The sequence below is a fragment of the Pipistrellus kuhlii genome, unplaced genomic scaffold (assembly GCF_014108245.1).
Source record: "Pipistrellus kuhlii isolate mPipKuh1 unplaced genomic scaffold, mPipKuh1.p scaffold_m20_p_15, whole genome shotgun sequence".
NCBI lineage: Eukaryota > Metazoa > Chordata > Mammalia > Chiroptera > Vespertilionidae > Pipistrellus > Pipistrellus kuhlii.
The window spans coordinates 38,460,537-38,487,329 of record NW_023425460.1 but is presented as its reverse complement, the minus strand read 5'-3'; the positions used below and the strand labels follow the sequence as shown (position 1 = coordinate 38,487,329).

The window sequence follows — 26,793 nt, the reverse complement described above, 5'->3', positions numbered from 1 at the left end:
CATTCCAAACTCAAGAGAAAACATGGCACCTCTGAGGCATTGTGAGGGTCCAAGGCTGCCATGCGTGGTTGTTTAGGTTGTGTACTCATAAGGGCATTGGATCAAGGAGCAGGGCCGAGAGGTACCCCTAGACATGTGCCTGCTTTTCACAGTGTGTCTCCTTTGTTTAGCCCCTGTATTGATTGATGGGAATGTCAGACCGGTTTCTTGATGGTGCATTGACAAAAGATTGGACTAGGAACAATAACGCAGGAGCTTAAACAGAGCATCTTTTTTCTGTGTCCTTGTTCAGGGATGTTGCATGATATTCTCAGACTCTGCTCAGTCTGAGGCTTACAATATCTAAACAAATCTGGAATTTCTTTGTCAACAAGTTTATCCTCTGGGTGCATTGGATGACCCTACTTTTAGCTGCTCTTCCTGGAAGTCATTCCTGTCCTTAATTTGGGCTGCATAGAAACATTTTCTTTCCCAATGCTTCCAGCCAACATTTACCTAGAGATGATGCATTACCATTCAGAGAACAACCTTCACAATGTATATTGGGAATCATCACTTATTCTCACCTTTGCAAAGAGGAAGTATTTTGATATATTGAATTGTTTTTCAATTTTGGCTCCAAGTCTGACCCAAAGGCACTTTAAACAGTAAGATGCATTTAAGAGACATTTACATACTTTCCTAGTAATTAAAACTCATTTATCTGGTCGGGGAGATGATTCTCAAGTGCCATGATGGCCTTAAGATACTGGCAACACCTTGCTTTATCTTCAAAACTAAACTCGCAAGGAAAACTGAGCATTGCCCCTTCACATCTTTTTTCTCTAGATCAACTTCACTCTAATTGAAATAGCATGGACTCAATCTTGCCTATCAGAGTTATTTGAAGAAAGGTTCACTTGGCAGGAAAAATGGGATTCTGAAATATTTAGGAAAATTAATATATATGGTTATCTATGGGGGAAATGTTTCAAAATAAATGGACTTCCTCTTCTTTGCATAGAAGAACCTATTTGTTTGCAAATAGGAAAGAGAATTCCCCCCCCCTTAAAATTTGTACTCTCAGAAAATGGAATAAGAAAGGGTGTTTTTGTTCTTCAGTGGGTATGACAGATAAGAGAAATGACAGACTAATGCAATAGCATGTCCCCAAATATGAAAATGTAGCTTAACAGCATAGTCATAAAGGCATGGGTAAATGCCTGAGACACAGAGACTAAGTCCTGAAGAATTGTCCTGCTCAAACTCTCATTCTAGAAATGATAAAATGGGCTCAGTGAAGGCAAGTGTCTTTCCTAAGTCACAGAGCAAATAAGTGTCAGTGCTGAGATGAGTTCCCAAGACCACCCCAGTACTTCTTTCAGCACCATGATGCTCCTGATTTTATTGTCTTTTATCTCATTAATTTGTAAGGGCTCGGCTCTGTGTGGATCCAGAAAAAGTAAAAGACATGTCCCCACCTACAGAGAGCTTGTGATTCTTCTAATTATCCTAAAATAAAAGCATTTCTATTTTTGAGCTAGTCCACTGATCTGAGGAGAACACTTTAGGTTGTTGTACTTAACATAATATCTTTCTTGTATATGAAGAAATAAGCTTAAAAAATCGCAGTTGCTTTTTCCTGGGCATTTATCGGGATCTGTGGGAGACATTGGCTTTAAGCATGAAAGTCAGAAGCTGATAGAGAAGAAGGGTGCTTTTTTTCTCTATAGTAGACCAGAAATAGGAGGAAGAGGAAGAAGCAAAAGAAGAGGAGGAGGAGGGGGTGGGAAAGAAGGAGGAGAAGTGAGTGTGGTGTGATTTAGGCAGAAATGACACTTATCTAACACATGCTTGCATTTCTAAATCAGACATATTGGGCTCAAATATTGACTCTATCGTCTATTGATTGTGTGGTCTTGGCCAAAGGAGGTAACCTCTCTCAGCATCATTTTCTCCATGTCGGAAGAGGGAGCAGCAACCTAAGTGGTGCCTTGGTGTGAAGACTGAGCAAGGCAAAGAAAAGATAAAGGGGGGGGGGGTCACTTTCTCTTTTAGGGAGCACTTATTGGGGAGTGTGAAGAAAGTTCTACACTTGCTATTCTTCCACATTCTTTAAATTCACTAGGATTAAGATGTTTTCAATTGTGAAATAGGAGGGAGGAGACAGGAAGGAAATTTTATTAAAGATGAAAAATGGCCACAATTTTGAAAGCAAGCTTGTTGACAGAATGTGATTATGTTTTCATAATAATTAACAGGAATGCCAGGACTGAGGAAATTAATTCCTATTGGTTCCACCGCCTACCAAATGGAAACCTAGAAGCTGATACACAGTGAGGTCTCAGCTTCTCAGTGGGGACAGGGAGGCCTCTGTTGATGAACTGCTTGCTGCCCTGGGAGACTGAGGAGGTACTGCTCTTCATCATAACAGCATCTTCCTAGGACAGAAATGAATATTTATTAAACCCCTACCATGTGCTCAGGCTCTACTTGCTACTTTTGCATGTACAAATTTAAATATCTCATCAATCTTATAAATTGGGCATAATTAATTCTATTTTACAGATGAGGAAGTTGAGAGCTGAGAACTTAACTTGCCCAAGAACACATGTTTGGAAATAGATGGTCACTTAGAACCCAAGCCTGTCCAAAGCTCTGTTCTTGCCTCTCCACAGGGCCACCTTCTAGGAAGTGTGCAGCAGATGTGAGGGGAGATAAACGTAGGACAACAGGGTCTTACTCTATTGATGCTATTCCATTTATCCTGGTTTCAGAAGCACCATTTAGTAGCTAAATGACCTTGGCAAGTTGCTTAACCTGTCTGATTTCTACCTCAATGTCCACATCGCTGACCATTTTGTGGTTTCCAAGGCATCATTTCCATTCTACAGGGATACTGAGAGGTTTGGAGTCTATGCACCACCTATCTGCATTCAGATTGCTGCCAGAGAGTAGTGAAAATTGAGTGGATATGTATATAGAAGGGTGTGTGTGTGTGTGCAGTAGGTATAAAAGTCATATTCCATATTATTTTCATTCTTTAGTCAGCTGAGTCTTTATTCACCTCACACAAAGAGGGGTGGAGGTCCACACAGGCAGAAGTTGGGGAAGAGTACACATGGTGGGTAGAGAAATGAGGGCAGGGCGGGAGCCTGTCAGGAAAGGGATGCCTTGAAAGCTACTTTTCCATTAAGTTTTGGAAAAGTTGTATTCAGCACATAGCTTTTCTTTCCTGTGTTCTCCTTGCCCTTTCTTAAAAGGACACATTTTATTGGAACTATAATATACATGCCCAAATATGTATACCTAAGTAATATACATCTCAATGAATTTTATTTTATTACCACATGATATTTATTACCACATAAGCATGCAACCGACTGACCTCTAAAGAAATGGGAAAAGCAGATGCTTGCAATACATAATTAATTAATGGCATGTGTAGCTCTTTCTTGATATTTGTCTCTTGTGGCAAGACTATAATCTCCCTGAGGGCCTGGACAAACTTGCCCTTTACAAGACTGTAATCAGTTAATTAGCTTAGTGCTTAGCATATAGCATGCATTCAGTAAAATTCAACTATCTTCTGGGGGGGGGGGGAGAAGAAGAAGAAAAGAAGAGGCAAGTTTAAGAGAAAGTGCCTGTTGGACGAGCCGTCATATAAAAACAAAACATAATTATCAATGAGTCTTGAACCTGACAAACTGCCCTGGAGTAAGAATCAAGCATTTCTAAAACAGAGCAGTTTGTTAATTTTCATTCTCCCCCTTTCATACTCCTTCGTCCCAGTGGGAAGTGATATGTAAATCTTCTCATATTAGAGGCTCCTGGCCTCCTCACTGGATTCCATGTGGGATTGAGTGGATTGCTAAAAGAAAATTTCAAAGAGGGACCAAGGTAGTGGCTTATCTGAAGTCACTGTAATATTTAAATTAAAGCTATAAATCAACTATGCAAATGAGCTTATGCCCTGAGCAGAATTAGAATCAAGCAGCCTGTAGAAGAAAATTTAATATGCTCTGCCTCTCCTTCTATTACCTCGTGAGTAACTTTCATGAAAGTTTAGGTCTTATGGGGATGCTGAGAGAGTATAGCTCTGGGCATTCCAGTGGCTCTCACAACTGGCCTGGGATTTGGCAGCATTCTAAAGATTCAGGAAGGGTCGAGCAGTTCTCATCTGTGTCTACATCAGAAATCGTTAAATATGCATCTGATTAAGATAGCTGTTAGGGATATGAAGCACCTATGGGGAAAATTTGCTTGAAATTATAGCCATGTGTACATGCTTTCCCTCTAAAATGACTCTGAACAAAAATTCTCACAAGAGAATTAATTTGTTAGAGAACTGGAGACTATCAAAAGAAAAATAGCTGTCAAGAGTTTTGGGAAGAGGATAGACCAAAAGTCAGGGTTAATTACCAAAGATGGAATCCAGTCCTGCCTATGAATTTAATTTGTAGCATTTGTTGGTAGCCATAGAATCATAGAAGCCAGGCGACCATACATCCTCATTTTCCCCAAATAGTCCCATTTTATACTTATTATTCCAGTATTAGTACCCCCTTTCATTCTTAAAGGTATCCTCATTAAGATGATAAGTGATATGGTCCTTCTACAAAGTAAGCACCTTCAAAATTATTCATCTTTCAGGTAAGACAAGCTTTCACTCAAAAAGCTCAGGAAGTCTTACAATTCTTGCACCGGAGGGGTTCCTTGCCCTGGCGAGCAAACGGGGCTGATCAGGGCCGGTGATCAATAAAAAATCAATACTTTTATTGATTTCAGAGAGGAAGGGAGAGGAAGAGAGAGAGAGAAACATCAATGACAAGAGAGAATCATTGTGGGGATGCTGAGAGTGTAGCTCTGGGCATTCCTGTGGCTCTCACAACTGGACTGGGATTTGGCAGCATTCTAAAGCTCCAGGAAGGGTTGAGCAGTTAGTGTAGCTCTTGGCATTCCTGTGGTTCTTTTATTGATTTCAGAGGGGAAGGGAGAGGAAGAGAGAGAGAAAAAAACATCAATGATGAGAGAGAATGGTTGTGGGGACACTGAGAGAGTCTTGATTACAGCCTTCTTTCAATTGATAAGCTGACTCCTGCATGCTCCATACTGGGGATCAAGCCCACAACCCCCTGGGCAGGTACCCTGACTCGGAATTGAACTATGACTTCCTGGATCATAGGTCGATATTCAACCATGAGTTGGGCAGGACAGCTGTTCTTCCTTTTGAGGAGACCTCCACATCAGAAATTGCTTAGTCTGAAGACTCAGAAGAGTAAGAGATCTAGATAGTAGTCCTCAAACAGGTGAAGAGTTACTACATGGATCATAGGCAAGGACTTAGTTGTAATATTCTGCCCTGAGCACATCAAAACCTCAGTAACAGCAGACGCAGCAGTGGCAGAGGTAGTATTTATTTGAAATGCACTTACTATGGGCCAGGCACTGTTTAAGTATTTCACTAGGCATTTAATCCTCACAATGACTATTTGAGATGGTTACTATTTTTATCCTCTTTCTACAGATGAGAAAACTCAGGCAAAATGAGTAAAGTAACTTCTCTGGGGTCAACAAATATTAAGTGTCTGGGCAGTTTTTCCAGAGTCCATGGTCCATTATCTGTCTACTAGACAATGGACACACTGGTTGAGGATTCAAGGCCTACCTGTCTTGAAGCCATTTGATGCTACTGAATAACAAAAGCATCAAATGGTGCCGGGACCGGTTTGGCTCAATGGATAGAGCGTCGGCTTGGGGACTGAAGGGTCCCGGGTTCGATTCCGGTCAAGGGCATGTACCTTGGTTGCGGGCATATCCCCAGTAGGGGGTGTGCAGGAGGCAGCTGATCGATGACTCTCTCTCATCGATGTTTCTAACTCTCTATCTCTCTCCTTTCCTCTCTGTATAAAATCAATAAAAAAATATTTTTAAAAAAGCATCAAATGGCATAGCATGTACCAGAGTGTTGTTTCCCAGGGAATGGAACTCTTTGGAGCTTATGAAATGATTTCACTGACTCTGAAGAGCATTAAATAGCACTGAATCACATGGTGATAAGTGCATTCTCTTTTCATTGCTTTTTCCTGTTTCCCAATCCTCCTGATTAGGTGTTTGTTTGTTTGTTTGTTTGTTTGTTTTGTTTTTTTTTAAAGCTTGGTTGTCAAGGACAAATAAGCACTAACCATCACTTGTTACTCTCACTTTGGAGGAAAAGAAAGAAGACCTTAGACCTAGAGCCTTCTGCAGGCAACAGTGTCTGCCTAGAAATAAAGATAATTTTGTTTGCATTATATTTATTTTTATAATACTTTCTATTATTGGAAAGTATATTAGATTTGCATTGGTGGCAGTATGATTGTCTCATTTTACAAACATATTTAAGTAAAACAAGTGAGCTGATATGGTGAATAGAAAATAAATAGCCTGGGTGCTCAAAATGGTGCAGGTGGTCAATCAAAGATTAGAATTTGGGAAATAATATTTTGGACAGTTGGGTTTGCAGGATAGCAGGCTGGAATTCGAGTAGATGCTAAAAAATGTTTTGTTTTGTTTTTCTCTCTCATTAGCTACTACTCAGTGGTTGGTGAACAAAGACAACAATAACAATTTCCTCTTTCCCACCCATGACACATGTTAAAGGGAAGCTACAAATTTAAGATGAAACTGAAACCTGACACAATGGATACAAGGCTGCCTGTCACTATTTGAGCCAAATTAAGCAGAGACAGGGTCCAATCATATATGAGCATTTATTCCAATAATGTCAGCAGTATGGGAGAGCAGTCGGTCACCCTGGAAACTCTGTTCTGATGCCCTCGCCAGTTGGCTGATTATATACACAAGAGGTGAAGATAGCTACGTGCATTTGAGAGCTGCAAGTATAACATGAAAAGGGAAGGGGAGGGTCTGCTGACAACAAGGTGGCTACTCTCCTATGATATTATAAACAGCTCAGCTCATTCCTGGGACTGGAGAATGGTCAGGGTTCCTGAGAAAAACTCCCAAAGTGGGTCAGAGTCCGGGCACAGCAACCAAATCAAAGCATGTCCTGTCCTTGGCCTGTTCTCAAAATGTATTTCTTTCTGAGCAATGGACCCACTGAGGCATCTTTTTACAAGCTTGTTTCATCCTCAAGTTTCCAAGGTCTGTAAGAAAACCTTTTGTCTATACTTAGTAAGGTGAATAATTATTAAAAAACAAAACAAACAAACAAACAAAAAAAACAACCACCATGGCTCTATTCTTATTACATGTCCTTCCCCACTATCAAAATGAACCAGGAGGAAGTGGAGTGAAACAAAGAGGGTCTGGGATCAGAAGGGAGAGAAGTAACCAGCTGTGTGACCCTGGGCCAATATCCTTCCCAATCCAGAACCTTAGGGCTGTTATCTATAAACTGGAAGAAATGAAACCTACCTTCCAGGGTTCTTGCAATTATTAAGTTCTATCATAGGGAAAATGTTGCCTGGCTCAGTTTGCTGGCTGTTGTGAAGATCAAGCATTCATTCCACAAATTTTTAAGAAGTCTACCATGTGCTGGGCAGTCAGAAGACAGCTTCGGCTTTTTTCTTTTTTTAAAATATATTTTCAGCTTTTGTCCTTGCAGAGCAGGGTCTTCTAGGGACTTACACTAAGAGCAGCAATGAAAGAAATACAACAGTTCCCAAATTCAAGCAGTTCACCACTTGGGGTGCTCTAGTCAAAAATTAGACAAGGCTGTCCAAGGCAGTTTTATTTACTCACAGCAAGTAAAGGAGATGGGGGATTCACATCCAAAGCTCTGCCTCCCCAAAACGGGGCTTAGCCACTGATTCTATACACTGTTTGGCTAATTACATGCTGATTTCTTCTTTGCAGTTGGCTACTTTCATCTGGTTGAGCTCCTGTTTATAACTGCATCTACAAAATACTGTGCTACATTTTAATATTTAGCAAGAAATGACATTTAGAACTGCCAAGACATGGAAGCCCTTGTCCTATCTGAAAAAACCATGGAGCTGCCATTTATTGAGGATTCACCACCAGAAACCCGGGATTGAGCTAATATTCATTCCATTTCACCCTAACAAGTTCTGTGATGAAGGTAATTATCCTCATTCCCATTTTACAGATGAGAATTTGGAGATTTAAAAGGGTAAGAAGACTCAGCCCATTTGGCTCAGTGCAGAGAGTGTCAGCCTGCAGACTGAAGGGACCCAGGTTCGATTTTGGTCAAGGGCACATGCCTAGATTGTAGGCTCCATCCCCGTGAAGAGTGTGCAGGAGGTAGTCAACCAATGATTCTCTCTCATTGTTGATGTTTCTATCTTTCTCTCCTCGTCCTTTCCTCTCTGAAATCAGTAAACTATCTATCTAATAAAAGAGTAACATGCTAATTGACCATGCCTTTGTGATGCCCACCAGCCAATCAGGAGTGAATATGCAAATTAACCCAACAAAGCTGGTGGGTTAATTTGCATATACAGGCACTGAGCTGCTGGAGGCAGGTGTTCCGCACCATCCCAGCAGCTCCAGGCCTCTGGGCAGTGTGGTAAGGCAGAAAGGCTACTCCTGCCAGAGCAAAGGTGGTGCCAGCAGCCAGGGGAAGGAGGGCCCATTCTTGCATGAATCTTCATGCATTGGGCCTCTAGTACAAAAATAATTTAAAAACGTAAAGGGCTAAGGAGCTTACCTAAGCTTATTGGAATCAAATGAATGGCAGAGCCAAGACTCAAACTCACAATTGTTTTCTTCTTAAAACAAGTGTTATCCAGAAAAATAGAGGAGGAATGGATTTTAGCAAGGAGGATGGAGCTGTAATAAAAACAGTTAACAAAGAGTCAGCCCTGCAGCCACCTGGGCACTTGGTGGAATTTGTGAAGCATTAACAATGGGAGAAACTTGTTGGTACTCATTATTCCTACTGCATTATTTTTAGAGTCAGATCTCCCCAAGGAGCATTGAAGTTTCCCAGGGCTCTGCAAGCGTGTAGGGGAATTCCATTATTAGAACAATGCTCGCCCCCACCAAAGGTTTTCCAAGCTTGCACACATATCAGAATCACCCTGGGGAGCCTTATTAAAACACAGATTCTCAGTTGAGAGTAAGACCTGATATTCTGCATTTCTAACATGCCTTCATGGACTATGCTGCTGGTTTCATGGACCATGGTGTGAACAGCAAGGTATTAAAGCCCTCAGAGTCACCGGATGGAGGTCTCTTCCCCAGGGAAAGCCCCTCACTAAGCTCTAAATCAAAGTGTAGTCTGTGCGGCATGGTGGGCAGCCTCCCTGCCTGGGTGGAAATGGGCGGGACTAAGGAGGGCTTGGAAACACAGGGTAGCAGCTTCAGCTCTGAGAGGGAGAGGTGGGCGGAGAGCCTGCTGGCTCATCAATTCCACCAGCAATTAGCCAGAGGGAAGCTGGTCTGAGAGCCATTAACATTTACAAGTGGCTCCAATAGCCCTCCCCACACTCACTCCAGGGCACCACAAAGTGCTCCTTATTGAGGCTAATGAAAAAGCCCGCAAGATGGGCAGTGAAATTGCTCTTACCTGTGGAGTGGTCGCTCATTTGAGGAGAGTCTCTCTCCTCTTGGTGGTGACCTTTTTGCTCAGTTATGTGGTTGTTTTCTTGTCGCGAGCTGTCCCAGTGCTGGGCTGGTGCACACTGGACAGGTAAGTGGCATGGGGCTCTTCCTTGGGGTCATCTCATCTTATCCTCACTCCTACCCAGATAGACAGATGAGGATGCTAAACCTCAGATTCTATCCCAGGGCTGTGGACTCCAGATAGCCAGTCTGCAAATGTGAAGCATCTATCTTATTTAAAAAAAAAAAAAAGAAATGCTGTTTGAAATTTTAACCCTGCTGTTTGGCTTCTGTAAATGCTTGCTTGCTTAAATAATAAGGAAAATAAGACTACTCCCACTTCAGAGGGGCCATTAAACCTTCCTCGGATAAAATTATCAGTGGTGGTACTAGGCCAGGCCTTTGGTTGAGGTCTCAAGGCCCCAGCACAATGGGGCTCTCTTTAAGAACTTGCAAAAGGGGCTGGAAACACCCCATATGTGGGAGGTCAAGAAGGTAAAAACATATAAATAGGGAAAGTTCCTCCATGTTGGGGCCCAGAATTTGAGAGACATTTTCCTCTGGACCCGCGCGTAATAAATGTAACTCCATCCCCCTAAGAATTGCTTGGTTCTTCTCCAGTTTCTGTAACAAATGGACAGTGGGGTTGGGGAGGAATGTCAGTCAACCCCCTGAAATTGTGCATACAGTTGTGTGTGGGTGTTCATGTAGCCTTTTTTTGTGTATGGAGAGAATAATTGCATGTTATTGGATTCTCAAGGGCACTGGCGATTCTTCTAATAAGTAACAGCTGCCTGGAGAGCTTGGTCAACTCTTGGCCTGGTTTTTTGGGTCAAATTTTTCAACCATCCCCTTAAGAGGTAATTGAGATTTCAGACTCTATGCCTTACAAAAACCCGTAATGGCATAAGGAATCTGAAGTGAGGCCTACTTCCTAGAGGATTTGTATTTTAATCATACCACACTTGGTAAATAGGAGGAAGTGAATGTGGCAAGTGTTGTTTGTTTTTTTCCTGCCAGTGGGTAGGAGGGCTGAGTCTAAATGACAGTGACCACTATCCCTGATCCAAAGCTCATGCCATAATCATAAGTTTACAGCAAGCAGTCCTGTCTTCCTCATGAGAAACCGCTCCTGACATTGATTAAGAGCAGCAGCTGTGTTTGGAGCCAGGCAGATCTGGATGTAAATTGCATTGCCTAACCATTGGCCAATCACCTCGGTTTACCAATCTATAAGATGGGGCCAAGAATAGTCCCTACCTCCTAAGGGCTGTTGTAAGGATTAAAGAGATAATGTACACGAAGCATCATGACTATTTAATTTAGCGCTATCAAGATTGCTGGCCACTTTACATTATCTCATTTAATCTTGAGCTTTTGATTGTAGCTTGTTCAAGGTCCCAGGAGGGGTTGTGATTTGAATTAGATCTGCCTGGAATCAAAATGCATAGGCAGTATGCTTTTCGCCCTCTGAGCCATCTCCAAATGCCCTGAATGCCACCATAGAGCCATGCATACACAGGCATTGAGAGATATTTATCCATTTGAATTGGTCTTGATTCTAATCCAGTATGCATATTTGAAAAGGAAACTCCAAGAATCAGCTGAAGGCCTTCTCTGGAAGATTGGGCAGCCGAGAAACAAAGTGCTGTGGTCAAAACAAAGCCTGTTGACAGGCAACATAGTAAAGATTCTGGGATGGCGTCAGATAATGCAGACGTTTGTCTTACCTGATGGCATGGCCATGATTTCACCTCTCTGAGCTAGACTATAATGTGAGAGGAGCCATAGCTAGAGCTGCTTTGTCTACCTTTCAGGACTGGCTCTAAGGAGTAAGTGAGATCACTTACACAAAATGGTTTGGCACTGTAGGTAAGGTTTTCTCATTATTGGTATTACAATCACAGTGACAGGTAGGAAAGCCGCAAGAGAACTCCAGAACAGTTCTGTTTTGGAGGAAATGTTGCATGTAAAGAGCCAGAGGATAAGAAGGAGCCCAAACTACGGAAAGATGTTTTGTCTTCCATGGAAATCACAAAGTAACTGATTCTAGGTCTTAAGGCCCTATGGGGAGAGGGAGGGGATAAACTTGATGGTCTTCCAAAGTTCGTCTTGCAGAAAGTATTAAACGTGATTGAAATAAGATATTTACCAACATTAAACTTTACCGCCGAACGGCTGCTGTTTCTTTAACATTTGTAGCCTAGCAGCAGGGGAAGGAGGAGTCCCATTATATATAGACAGAACACCTGTCTAAGGACCCGTGAAATCCGGGAGGGCTCCAGTTCAAAAGCTCTGAATTGAATTTGTGCAGCTCGAGAGGCGGCCGAGATCAGTGAGTGATTCCCAACAGGAGACAGCACACTGGGTGAGTCTGCCGTTTCAGGCGGAAAGAGCAAGGCCCCCCAGAAATCCCATTACAGCGGGGCGGCTGTCCCAGGCAGGGAAGGAGCAGGAGCCTGAGCCCAAGCCAGGGTCAGCCTCCCTGCACGCCCACGTTTCCCCAGGGTTGGCTGCAAAGATGGCAAGCAGCCCCTCCCTTGGGAAGCCTTCCCAGCAGTTACAAAGCAATGTCCTATCAGGGCCTAATGGAATAAGCCACTGACTCTCCTGGTAATTCATTTACCAAGCCGGGCTCTGAGATCAGAGCGAGCAGCTATGTATGCACTCTCTCCTCTGTTTTCCACGCAGAGTTCTCCTTGGAATTAAGGGAGCTATAATTAAAGTGCCTTATTTGGACATGCTGTAATTAGTCACCAATTTGGCATGCCATCAAAGGTAATCTGAATATAAACACCAGGGCTGCAGGTGCCAGTCCCCTGGTGAGTCCAGAGAGCTAGTGAGCCCTTACCCGCTTTTCTCATAAGACCTCATCACCCTTGAGGCAGAAACCGGTTGGGACCAGTGAGACTGAACCCCAAGGCAGCCTGTCTTCCCAAAGATTTCTAAGCCTGGGGACTTAGACTACTATGGAGCAAAATGGTTTGGCACTGTAGGTAAGGTTTATCCCCTAGAGCTGTGGTCAGCAAACTGCAGCTCACAAGCCACATGTGGCTCTATGGCCCCTTGAGTGTGGCTCTTCCACAAAATGTCACTGTCCTGGACGCATCTATTTGGAAGAAGTGGTGTTAGAATAAATTTAAATTTAAAAAATTTGGCTCTCAAAAGAAATTTCAATCATTGTTCTGTTGATACCGTATTTGGCTCTGTTGACTAATGAGTTTGCCCACCACTGGCCAGAAACCTGGGGCGAAGGCAGCTTCTTCAATCTTTACGTCAAAGGGAATGGCCTGCCTTCATGATTAAACACAAGCTGTGGGGTTATTTGTTATCCATGCAACAAATGTTTCCTGAGCCCCTGCTGTGAGCAGGACAGTGGGGATTCAATAAGGAATAAGGCTGGGTGATTCGCTGGAAGCTCCGTGAGGGTGAAACTGCACTCAAGCTGTGTGACCTTGGGCAAATGAATTGACCTCTCTGAGGCTACTTTTCAATACAATGGTGATGCTAGCATTCATCTCACAGTGTTGCAGTGAAGACTGGATGAGAAAAAAAGATGCAAACATCTAGTCCTTTGCCCAGCACAGAGCCAAGCCCGGACTGGAAAGTCAGTTTCTCCCTATGAGTCCAGCCCTCTGATTCCAATCTGCCTCTACTGGCTGTATGCTGTGAAGCTTTGAGAGGAGGACCTGGAACTCTGAGCCAAGGTCATCATGTGACTGTTTTGTCCCCATTTGGAGCTCAAGAGTTTTTCTATAGCCACTTCAAGGAGATGGAGTTGGCCATAGAGTAGTATATATTCAGGAATTGTCTGTCTGGTTCCGGGAATATCTCTGCCTGAGGTTTTGTTGTGTTTCTGATTTGGGTTTCTGTTTGTTGTTTTTTAAATTTTATTTATTCAATTGATTGGGTTGATATAGGTTAACATGAACATACAGGTTTCATGTGTGGCTTTCTATGTTACAAGATCTGTATATTGTGTGCCCACCACTCAAATGTCAAATCTTCTCCTGTCACTTCATATTAGGACCCCATTCTCTCTACACCCTCTTCCCTGGGTTTTATGTTTTGTGTTTATATAAAACATAAGTTTCAGTTTTATATCCCACAAATGAATGAAATCGTATGGTTTTTAGACTTTTCAGTCTGACTTATTCCACTTAGCATAATGTTCTCAAAGTCCATCCCTGTTGCTGCAAATGGCATTATTTCATCCTTTCTTATGGCTGAGTAGTATTCCATTGTGTGTATGTCCCACATCTTCCTTATACAGTCCTCTGTCACAGGACACTTTAGTTGTTTCCATGTCTTGGCCACCGTGAACAATGCTGCAGTGAACAGGTGCCTGGTGTTACTTTTGTACATGGCTGTTTCTCATTGGACCCATAGCTCCTGCTTCTCATTCATCGCAGCATTTCCCGGTTCTCCATAGGGTTTTGCCCAATGGCCTGTGCATAAGGGTCTGGTGCTCTGGCGGCAGTGATAAGTGGGCACAACTGAACCAGGCTGAGGAGGTAACACAACAGGGATTCTCATGGTCCCTGGGCAGCCTTTTTCCTCCCAAGTGTGTCTGTCTCCTTCCTGCCCCTCAGAGGCACACTCAGGGATATTGACTAAGGAATTTACTATGTTACACACTCGCAGGACTGCTTTTCCTATGTTTGTTTCCTCTTCGAAAACTTGACACTATCATTTGCTTTGTTAAAGCTAAAAACCCAGATTCCATCCTTGATTTCTCTGCCTTCAGCATGTTTTAGGGATGTGACCCCTCCACCCTCACCCATCAGACTATTTCTTTCCATCTTCTCAGCTCATCCATCCAGGTCATCATGTAGGCACCTTCGAGTCTGGCTCCCTGCTCATGATCTGTTCTCCACACAGTGACTTGATAGATCTTTTTAAAAACACAAATCGGCTCAGGTTATGGCCCTCGTTTCCATTACACTTAGAATTAAATTCAAACCCCTGGCTCCAATCTCAGGCTCAGTGCTCTGCTCTTGTCTCCTCTCCCCCTACCTGTTGACTCTGCCTAGGAACCTGGTCCACAGATATAGGCCAGAATGGGAGCCTCTGGGATGTCGACATCTCAGAGTAGCCTTCCCTGACCTAACATAGCCCAGGCTCCACGCAGCCATTCTCGATCCTGCCCACATTTTAAGTGTTATATCCCTTAAAATGGCTGATCATCTTCTCTGTATCTGTCTGGTCTTTCTCTCGGTATTCCACTTCTTGGAGCAGATCCTGGCAGGTAGTAGACACTCAATATGTTTGTTGAGGGAATGAATCTGCATAACAATTATCTGTAAAATGAGGATAAACCCACTGAGAGGTCAGCTGACTTTCGTGAGTGATGCAGCTGGAATGCCTCTGAGCCTCAATTCAAACTGAAATGCTCATCCTTGCTCCTCGAAAGCCTATGATCTATTCAATATTTGTGAGGCGCCACCACAGACATTTCCCCAGACAGGGCCCATGTGTGGCTGGCTCTGCCCCTGTGGTTCTTATGGTTGCAAGACACTCTCAGCCTCAACCATCAGGGAACTTTGAAAAGACAAAATATATTCCTCACAAGGTCTAGACTAGAGGGTCCACAGCATGTCTAGGGCTACACTGTGAAGTCTCAGGGAGGGGGTAGAGGGGGGAGGACGGATAAGAGAGAGAGGGAGAAGGAACATAGGGTTCTGCCTTTGTTAGGGTCGATAGTGGGGTGCCTTTGGTTTTGCCTGTTCGCTTTATTGGTAAATTTAAAACATAAGAGCAGAAATTAAGGTGCTGAAAAGAAAAGCTTGTCAGTCAAATGGTCCGTCATCTACCTCAACCAGGGTTTTGTAAAAGGGGACCTTCAGGGAGGGGCAGCCTGGCTCTGTCATCTGTAGCTGGCCAAGTGTTTATTCACCATGGCCCCTCTTTGAAGTGGACGCCGGGCAATCAAGTGCTTAACGTCAAAACTCACGTGTGATACAGAAGCTAATTGTCAGGCAGGCGTATACACTTCAAACACTGCTGCATTTAGTTCAATTCAACATTATTTACTGAGCACCTGCTAGACGCGGGCTAGATGCCAGGTGGAGGTTCTCACAGAACCCAAAGTCCTGCCTCTGTTGCTGGTTATTGTGGGATCACAATCACCTGTGTGGCTTCACTTCCCCAAACCTCCATTCTCCACCTGTGAAATGAGGAACATGATAAAATTTAATCCATGGGGCTTAGAGGATGTTCCAGCAAAAAATGCATATAAAAGGGACTGTAAATGAAAGGTGCTATTAGGTTGTTAAATAAGCCACAGATGTCAGCAGTGGGAACAGGAAGTATGCATGGAGAGGCGAGAAGACATTTAAAAGGCAGGTTGCTCCCTAACATGGAAAAGTCTCCGACCCTCCTGTTTTAGGTTGCTCTCACCCAGGCGTCTTCAAACTACGGCCCGTGGGCCACATGCGGCCCGCAGAGGAGTCTGATCCGGCCCTCCAGGTTTTTTGGGCAGTGAGCGCAGCCGAGGTGTTACAGTAGGAATTAGTAGTTCATATAGTCCGGCCCTCCAGCTCTCTGAGGGACCGTGATCTGGCCCCCACTTTAAAAAGTTTGAGGACCCCTGCTACCCTTTCCATGGGTTGTCAGATAAAATATAGGAATCTCTTCAACTTGAATTTCAGATAAATAATGAAATTTGTAGTATAAGTATATCCCATGTGCATATGGGCCACACACACACACACACACAAAAAATCATATTATCTCAAACTAATAACCCTACCAACCCATTACCCTATTAAATAATTCCAGGTAGTGAAAAGTATTAATAAAATATCATTTTTTTTAGTGGTTGATCATAATGTCCCCTCACCAACGTAAACTCCATGAAGGCAGGATCTTGTCTGTCTTATTTCTACTATATCCCCAAGGACCCACTCAGAGCACCTGGCTCCGGGTCGGGATAACACAAAGATGTTTGTATAAAGGCTGAATAAGGAGATCCTTAGAGCAGTGTTTCCCAACCTTCTCTCATGATGAGAATCACCTGGTGGAGTTGTTAAAACACAGATTCCTGAATCCCAACTAAGAAGTGCTAAACTAGAATTTTTGAGAACATATAGGTAAAATTGCATACCTAACTTAGTGCTCTGTATATAAAATCTGTCTTAGAGCACTAGTTAAGGCCTTTCTCATGACATCATAGATGTGTTACCAGACCGAACAACGCCCTGAGTCAGTGCAGAGGGCTGCCCCAACCTCCATCCTTGTCTTCTGATCTGTATATATAAAAGCCTAAGAGTCTGTTACAACTGGTCTACCATTATGATGTGCATTGACCACCAGGGAGCAGATGCTCAGCACAGGAGTTGCCCCCTATTGGTCAATGCACAGCCAACCTCCTGGTCTCTCTCCCCTAGCCAGCAGGCCCCAATTGGCCATGATTGCCAGCCAGGCCAAGGGATCCCACCCATGCACGAATTTGTGCACCAGGCATCTAGTATAAATGAATTTATACTAGAGACCTTGACTGCAGTTGTAAAATGCCAATTCATTAAAGCAATTAAAGCATGCACCTTTCTTGAAAAAGCAAAGCAAGCAAACCTATACATCTGTCTTGTGAAGAGCAAGTTGGGTGTGGGTCCAAGGTGTTATATGTTATATACCCTCCTGTTTATAGGTCTCAAAATTCCTCTGCTGGATATTTTGGTACAGATTAATTTTCAATGTCTTTTTGTTTTGTTTTGTTTTGTTTTGTTTTGTTTTGTTTGTGGCCTTCCAGAAATCATGAGAAACACCTGGCAACTTTATCTGACGAAGCCTTGAGACTGCCGGCTTTTCTGTTTACGGAGTAAAACTGCCCCTTTTTTCCTTTCCTCTTTTCCCCTCCCTTTCTGCATTTTCTCATTAGGGAGGTTTTGCTAATCATTTGCTCTCAGTGTCCTGGCTGGGGAAGACAATGGTTTGTTAGTTACAAGCTGGCTGCAAATTGCCCACACTGTGTGGCCCTGTTTTAACTTTCCTGTCTGTTTCCCTATTCCTCCTGCCCTGGAATCTTATAGCAGATCCACAGTCCAGGAGCAATGGACTTGCCTTATGCTAATGGTGTTCCATGTATCATTATGGCGCCGAATGATGGGAGACCTTTAAACTGAGCGTGATGTTTTATTAGTGTGTTTTTCTGAGGTTTATGACTCTGCATAACACAAATAAAAATGACCTAAGTTTTGCTTCATGAGACATTTTCAGGCTGCAGTTTCTTTGCTGCCCAACTCTGTTGATGCCTTTGAGAAAATAGCAACAGACTTCAAGATTCCCCTTTGAAAGCATTACTGCAGGTGTGGCTTTCGTGTAGTTTTTTTTTTTTTTTTAATTTGTTTTTGCATTTGATGGTTAACTGGTTTTCCATAAAATGAAAATGACTCGATTCTTTTTTTGTTTGTTTGGTTTTTATTTAAAACAAGATAGACTTGAGGAATGTGGGCACCAGAAGGTCTGTTCCTATGCCTAAAATTGGCAACATTTGCTACAGTGTTAAAAATGGTGTCTCTAAGTGTGGTTGAAATTGTTCATAGCCCTTTCTGATCTGGAGTGTCCTATTGGCTGTGTCTGATGACTGCATTTAGGCAGAAATGGCTCTCTCTGTGCATTGGGATTGAATTTTAAATTGAATGGTTAGTTACTTAAACAGCACTGATATATGTGTAAACACTGGTTTGTAAGCGACTAATGTGAGATGGGAGAAGGGTCACTCTGTCTTGCCTTCTGGATTTCCCATTATGATGGCCAAATATATATATATATATATATATATATATATATATATATATATATATATATATATGTATATATATGTATATATATGTATATATATGTATATATATATATATATATATATATATATATATATATATATATATATATATATATATTATAGCTAATATGCAAAGTGTCCCCTTGGGAGTTTGACCTGGAGACCCAGAGTTCAATTACTTGCTATGACATGGTCTGACCACTAGGGGCGGCATAGAAAGAAGGAGGGCCCAGATTGGCTCTGATCACTTGCCAGGCCTAGGAACCCTACCCGTGTACAAGTTTTGTGCATTTGGGCCTCTAGTTATCTATAAAAGTAAGCATGTTGGCCTCAAGCTCCTATAATCTTATCTTGAGAAGAAAAAGTGGCCCTAGGATAGTGTTGGCCTTCAGACTGAAGGATCGCAGGTTCCATTCCTGTCAAGGGCTTGTACCTTGGTTGTGGGCACATCCCCGGAAGGAGGTGTTTAGAAGGCAGCTGATCGATGTTTCTCTCTCATCGATGTTTCTAACTCTCTATCCCTCTCCCTTCCTCCCTGTAAAACAAAATCAATAAAATATATTTTCAAAAAAAGAAAAGAGAAAATGAGGGGCAATAAAATAAAGGGACTTGCCCAAATGCCACTGAACAGTGTTCACAGATCCCGTTCAAAGGGACAGCTCCTAAAATCTGTGTCCCAAACCTCCTCTCTTGCTGGCAACGAGGGAATTCTGCAGCTTATACACAACCATATTCTAGCAGTTACTTTCAAAGTACACAAGAAGGCTTTCTTCCCTCCGTAATAGTTAATAACTCATAGGGGGCAGGAGAGGCTGTGTTTGTGTGAAGATGTTAATTAGCAACATTACCAATACCTACAAGATATTGGGAGAGAGTAAGTATTCTGGAAGCTGTTAAGTACATGATGGTGCATGAACTATGATGAAAGAGAATGCATTCATTGAAATAATAATTAGAAAGACTTGGATGGATGGAAAATGTTTAAGCTAAAGTATCAAGTGAGAGCCAGCCAGCTGGCTCAGTGGTTGAGCATTGACCTATAAACCAGGAGGTCACAGTTAGATTCCTGGTAAGGGCACATGCCTGGGTTCTGGGCTCCATTCCCAATGTGGGGTGTACAGAAGGCAACCAATTAATCATTCTCTCTCATCATGGATATTTCTATCTCTTCCTCTCCCTTCCTCTCTGAAATCAATACAAAATATATTTTTCAAAGAGTATCAAGTGAGAGAAAAATTATCAAATGTATGGACATAGTGGTTACAGATCTATCAGTATAACTGGACGATGGATGCAACCTGGAAGAGGAGATAAAGATGAAATAATAGTTGTGCAGAATCAGTTGGATTAAAGGTAGTTCATCACTGTTATTGAAAACCATTTTGAGAAGCTAAAAAATATTTTTTAAATAATGATTTATAAGAAACCAATGGCCAAAATGCCCAATCAATTTAAATCTTTGAATGTAGAGTCTACAACTTAGTTCCTCCCGAAGCTCAATTAGTAAGTGCACATCCAGCTTCTAGACTCATTTAAATTTTCCAAATTCTTATTGGGAAGGGCAAGGTTGAAACTCTTCAGAGAGAGACTTCTAAAGGGGGTGGGGAAAGGGGTGGAGCCATCCTATTTTAGGATGAGGAACTCTCAGATGTCATCCAGGAAAAGCTACTGGTCTTCTCCATGAAGCAACTAAAGCTCAGAAGGTTTGGAGACTCCGTCAGGGTCACACAGAGAGTAGCAGGACGAGAACTAGACAGGGCAGTCCCATGTGGGACAGACCTAGTGCATAAGTCACAGAAGTATCCTGCTGGTGGGGGCATTACAACAAGGTTCCTATAGTTCACGGCCAAGTCCAGGCAAGAGCCCAAGCTCAGCCCCGGTTCCCTGACTGGGCAGGATGAGGTTGGACAGTGCTCCATTGCCCTTTCTATTATATGTGTGTGGAGTTGTCCTTTCTAAGGCCACGTGTCCTGTTGGCCTTCCCTCTGCTCTGCCCTCAACTCACGGCTGACTCCCAGGAGTCAACACTGTGTGCTTAGTTCCTAGAGAGCATTACCTCTTGTTTGACCAACTCCTGGGAAGAAAGACAGGGGCTTCTCTCAGGGAAAGCCACTCTTTCCTATCAGGGAATTCTAACCTCAGTCCTGCTGGCCACACAGGATCTCCCAGGGGAGGAGCCCAGAGAACGCAGTGGTCCTGGTTTGAGATGATATGCTTTTCTTTGTGACATCCTAGATGTCACTGCTGCCACCTGGTTCCAAGTCAGGGCATTGGGGAGACCTGTTGCAGGTCACCATTTGCCATTCAGCCCAGCTCAGTTAAAAGGTTCTTTCTGAGGTCCCTTGTGCTTTGTGCTTCTCAGCCTCTGAGCAACACAAGGATGCTCAACTCGAACCTGTGGGAAATGGAGCTTGAGGTTAAGTAAAAGCTTTCTAGTTCAGCAGCCCAAACAGGAAGAGGCAGTACTCCTACCCACCTGATCTGCTACTTGGACAAGTTCCTTAAGTTCTAAACCTCAGTTTTCTTATCTGTAGAAAAATTGGAATAATCATGGTAGCCCCCTTGATCCGGGGTTTGGTGAAAGAATCTATGTAAAACATGTAGGACAGCGCCTGACATATGATAAACCTTTGCTATGAGTTACCTATCATATTTATCTGAATCTTACCTGTAGAACAGGAATTCCTGTCTTCACCACCACCCTTAATGGTTGTGGCCATTAAATGAGTTCAAGATTTGAATCTGAGGCCCCACAGTTATATGAGCATCATGGAGTCTGGGTCATGGGAACTCAGCACCAAGCAGCTCATCTCAGCTTCAACCCACCTGTGGGAAAGGACCAGTATCCCCACATCAGAGCTAAGGAAACTGGGATTAGTCAGTCAGAGTGTTAAAGAGTCTTGCCTGAGACCACTAAGCTAATTAGTGGCAGGACCTGGTTTAAAACCAGATTTGCCCAACAGTAATGCCCATATTCTCCCCCCACCCCCCTTTTAAATTAAATTTATTGGGGTGACATTGGTTTTAGGTGTGGGCTTCTATGTTACAAGGTCTGTATGTTGCACCATGTGCCCACTACCCAAAGTCAAATCTTCTTCTGTTGCCTTATATTAGGACTCCCTTCTCCCCCCACCCATTTCTCTCTCGCACTGTTGTTTGTGTTCATGAGTTTCCGTTTGATATCCAACATATGAATGAAATCATATGGTTCTAGGCTTTTTCTGACTTATTAGCATAATGTTCTCAAGGTCCATCCATGTTGTTGCAACTGGCATTATTTCATCCTTTCTTATGGCTGAGTAGTATTCCATTGTGTATATATACCACATCTTTATCAAGTCCCCTATGGCAGGACACTTTGGTTGTTTCCATGTCTTAGCCACCTTGAATAATGCTCCAGTGAATATAGAGCTGCACATATCTTTGCAAATACATGATTTAGAGTTTTTCAGGTATCGATATATGCCCAGGAGAGGGATGGCTGAGTTGTATGTAGTTCTATTCTAATTTTCTTGAGGAATCACCAGACTGCCAAGCCCATATTTTTACCACTATTTTGTAACATCTTTTTGCTGTGTCAATTGATGGTCCTCAGTTCTGATTCAATGCCAACAGGAATCCCCAATTTGTGGCGTGGTGAAGAAGGCTCTTGACTCAGTGCAAACAGCCCAGCTGTGATACAGAATAGCTGTGAGGCAGCTCTAGGATGAGATGGCATCGAGTAAGGCAGCCTCTCCAGCTAGACAGCTCACCATAGCAGGGAAACTTCAGTGTGAAGGGAAAATGTGCTTCCCACACCAGAGGGGAGCTGACAAATAGAGAAGTCCCCACCTCTGGCCCCTGTTTGGTCAGTCCTCATGCCAATAAGGATTCCAAATCCTTGCAGTTTGATTGGTCTAAAAGGCAAAGTCCTGCTTGGTCGAAATGGAGCTGATCTGATAGGTCAATGACGATGCAGATGGAGATAGAGTTGTGCATTTCCATTGGATGGGGAAAGTCTCCGTGGTAGAATTCCAGGAACTCCTATATGAGGGTTGGCTCAGATGTCAGGAATACAGTGCAGGCAGGCAGTTCAGTGTGGAAGGCAGGCAGCTTAGTGCAAGTGGCAGGCAGGTTAATGCATGCTTCTCCCTGAAGCTCAGTTTGCATGAGAGGCTGCTGCTTAGAAACACCTGCTAGGCTCTGTTTTTATAATTGAGCCCAGTTAGCCAATAGGAGCCTTTCTTGGGAGGTATTTCTTCCTGGGGGTGAACAGCTATCAGTCACAAAATAGTAGTTCTGCCATATATTATGATAAAAACTTGCCAGTTATACTAAATATTTATTGAATCAAGGATATATAACAAATATTTTTTAATATCTGAGGGGTTTTTTCGTTTGTTTGTGTCTTCTTTACTTCTGCTTTACCTTTTTATCATTAAATAGCATGGATGCATGTGTGTGTGTGGCTGGGGTAGGGGTCAGTCACACAAGGTCCTAGTTATTTAGACCTTCTATGGCTGATAATTATTGCAGACTCTTTTTTGTTTTGTTTTATTAATCCTCACCTGAAGATATTTTTCCATTGGTTTTTAGAAAGAGTAGATGGAAGGGAGGGAGAGGAAGAGGGAGAAAGAGACATTGAGACATCAATTGGTTTTCTCCTGCAGGCGCCCAGACCAGGGCGAGGGATCAGACCTGCAACCCAGTTATGTGCCCTTGAGCAGGGTGATCTTTTGGTGCATGGACTGATGTCGTAACCACTGAGCACCACCAGTCAGGGCTATTGCAGATGCTTTATTAAAGATTCTAAGACTTAGGGAGGCCGTGGCTAAGTATATCTTTTGAGGAAGGTTTTGGTATTAAAGAATCTTCACAACCCCTTTTCTCCTGTTGTCTTGGCTAAGTGGGTCAGATACCACTCTTAACCTTAAGCTTTTCTTCCTCTAGTCCTGCTAGAGTGAATTGCCATTCCTCTAAATTGAATTCAGAACTTGCCAGTCATTCTGGATTTAAAGAACCTATGATGCAATTTTTATTTTAAGAATTGGAACCGAGGAAAATAACATATGCTTGTATTAACAAAAGAAAACCATAGCACTTGCATCCACATATTATGGTTGGGTCTCAGATTCGATGAACTCTGGGATGAGATGGAAAACATAATAAGCTTGATTCTGAAAATTTAATAATCAGCATTCCATGTGGCTCCAATTGTAATGGATGGAAAGACATAAGCAAATAAAAGGCTGGTTTTGCTCATAAACTCTTCTGAGACTGTCACCATAAAAGTGGATTTATCTCTTCAAACGATTGTCCATTGAACTGTGGAATAAGGAACACTACCTCCAAATTTGAAGTATCACCATTTTAAGTCAAGTTTTGAAAAAACAAATCCAGACACTTTTAAATTTATAGAATTAATCTTCCATCTTTCCGCCAGTAACAAGAAAATTGAATCTGTAAAATTACGTTCAGTATATAATTTTCAGCTGTGTAATTATTGTTTAAAGATACATGTCTTCAATTTCTTCTGCCTTTTGAAACTCCAGTCCATTTCAAATCTTTTGTTAATAAGCAATTTAGTTCTCAGAGAATGGTTTCTTTGTGTTGGTAATTAAGTGTTATATTTACACAAAGGAAATGGTGAAATACAATCCCTTCCAAAAAGAACATTCTAAAACATTCCACTAAGCAGCGCAAAAGCATGACCCTGAAATGTCATAATTTCTTCCAGTGATGCTAACAATTCCCTGATTCCTCTGAATGATATACCTGTTCCTTTTAGGTGTGATAATTGATGAAATACGGAAACAACTCAATAACAATTGTGCAAGTGAATACACAGCAAAGTTTATTACTTGATACTTTGGCATTAAATCTGGCTGCTGTGGCATGCATGTTTGCCACTTACGCAGCAAATACTTGCAGGGCATATGTATTTTCTGCCCATTTGGTATAGTTAGTGATGTGATTTTTTTTTTCTACAGTGAAAAATGGTTTTTAGTTAATATACTTACAAACATACATGGGGCACCCCTGACCGTGTGACAGTAACTTTGCCAAGAGCTGTAGAAAACACACGTCTAAATAAACAGGACCCACTCTCACTGGGGTCCAGTCTGGTCAGGGAAATACGATGAATAGGATTTTTACAAGCAAAGAAGAAAGGATAAGACAGTGGTCAGCAAACTCATTAGTCAACAGAGCCCAAATATCAACAGTACAATGATTGAAATTTCTTTTGAGAGCCACATTTTTAAACTTAAACTTTTTTTAATGCCACTTCTTCAACATAGACTTGCCCAGGCTGTGGTATTTTGTGGAAGAGCCACATTCAAGGGGCCAAAGAGCCGCATGTGGCTCATGAGCTGCAGTTTGCTGACCACAGGGATAAGAGGTTCCAGTGGTGGGCATTGAGGTGGCAGGGGACAGAAGCTTGGAGGGAGGAAATGCAAGGCAGGTTTAGGAAAGAGAAATATGTATGTGATTATCATCATATTTATTCTACACTAAGCACATTGCTGAATGTTTTATTTGCAATGTGTCATAAAGACCCACTCATCCTAGTCTGGGTGGGATTACTTGGGTGAGCACTGAAAACCCTGCAGACCAGGAGGCCCCTCAGTCCTGGACAAACTGGGACTGTTGGTTACTGGACATGCATGCCTTATGACTTTCATTATGACTATCATTCTCAGTTTACAGATGAGGGCAAGGAAGTTCAGGAGGCAGAGGAATTCGTCTCAGGTCGCATAGTTGCTAATACATGGGGAGCTGAGATATGCAACTGAGTGCTCTGGGCTACTGGTGCGAGACATGAATCCTGAAGGCTAAAAGGGAGCGTTTGCATGGCACAGTTCCAGGTGGCAAAACAAAGAAAAGGAAGTTGGTACAAAACTGTGATGGAATCCAACTTTAAGGATTTTTTCAGTGGGCATTGGAAAGACATGGAAAGTTTCTAGATAGCACAACGTCATGGTGGAAGCATTCCTGACTAATTTGATATTTCTGGCACTAAAGCAATTAGTTCAAATAATGTTTTGTCCCACCACGTCTTCCTATCTCTAGACATCTGCAACTCACCCCCTAAGGCTGCTTCTCCCAAAACCCTAAACAAATCAGAGTATATGGAAGATCAAAGGAATATGTCTTATTTCTAATCCATTTCAAGCTTTTTATCCCCTTTACTTGTTAATATTTTCCCCGTGTTTTTCTCCCTAGCAGAAACTAGAAACACTTGAAAGGTTGTAAGCAGCTTTGCTTAAACACATTTCTTCTCAAGTCTATCATGTCTCAAATCTCATTTCCTTAAAGAAATAACAGGTAGAAGAGGTGCCGGGTCTCGGCTTCTCTCTGAGAGATGAGAACAGAGCAGGGCAAATAAATGTGTGTGTGGCTTGATTTAGAGTCTGTGTGTGTGCACATCTTTTGTCATTTTACCAATTTCCTGTGAGGCTGCTTATGCCCTTTTATTGCCTTTTATTCTGAACTGTTATGTGGTTTGAGAGGGTGGTGGCTGGGATCCACACATGCTGTCTGTTGAGATGTATGCCATCTGAGGTCAGCAGAATGCCATGGTCTGGTTAGTACAAGACAGCCCCGCAGAGAAAAGTCCATTTAGGGGGAAGGTGGTGATTTTTTAGGAAGTGCCTCTCCCTATTTGATTCAAAGAGACGTTATGCAGAAACCTGAAACAGAAAGCCTTTGTGCTGGAAAGATCCATTTAGCTGCCTTCCATAATGTTTCCTGGCAAATCACTAGGTCCTTACATTCCTAAGCTTTTTCAAAATTGAAAAGCATTGCCTTTGCAGAAACAACTGGTCCTTTTCTTGGAGGTCCCATCCAGTTGGTCAGAACTCCTTTCTGGGAGTTTATTTGATGGTAAATTATCAAGAAATTAAACAGAAACACCATTAGTAATGTTGACAACTTTTCCACACACATGAAATATTTAATGAAAACCAGGAGCTAGGGAGTTGGATTTGCACACAAAGGACCCATGTACTATAGGTATTCTCTGAAAGGTTAAAATCAGTAGTGTATAGACATCTCATCCACTGATTGAAGAAATTGGGGATGGGAGATGGGCATATCCAAAGGGAGGGGCTACACGGATAAAGGGGTTCGCCCAGGATGAGCTGCCACTGCTCATTGCTCCCCCGGTTGCAAGTCTCATGAGGTCCCTTAGAAGTTGGGACTATGTGCCTGTGGAGGAATGGCTGGGGCATGCTCCTTGGAGGGAGAGCCTGCACTGAGTCTATTGTTCTGAGCATATTTGTCTCTCTTGCTAGGCTAGAGGAAATCTTAGGGGAGGTCTTATTAGGATACTGATCAGCTTTCCAGGTGTGTTCTTTAAAGATTGTGGTCTCCATTGATTGGTCAAATACCAGGGTGGGGTCATTAGTCAATGTAGCTGGTCCTAAGGCAGGCAGGTGCCACTTGTCTAGTTTTGCTGCTTTCCTGGGCCTGGAGTTGAAATA

At 42.6% G+C, this 26,793-nt stretch overlaps 1 long non-coding RNA gene across 2 annotated transcripts in view; it reads left to right on the top strand.

The window, feature by feature from the left end:
* The first annotated feature begins 9,440 nt into the window (after window positions 1-9,440).
* LOC118719473 overlaps window positions 9,441-26,793 on the top strand; it is a 30,021-nt gene continuing 12,668 nt past the window's right edge. For both annotated transcript variants that reach the window (XR_004988151.2, XR_006741753.1), the window contains exon 1: window positions 9,441-9,637. This is a non-coding gene — a long non-coding RNA (uncharacterized LOC118719473). The remainder of the gene's footprint in view (window positions 9,638-26,793) is intronic.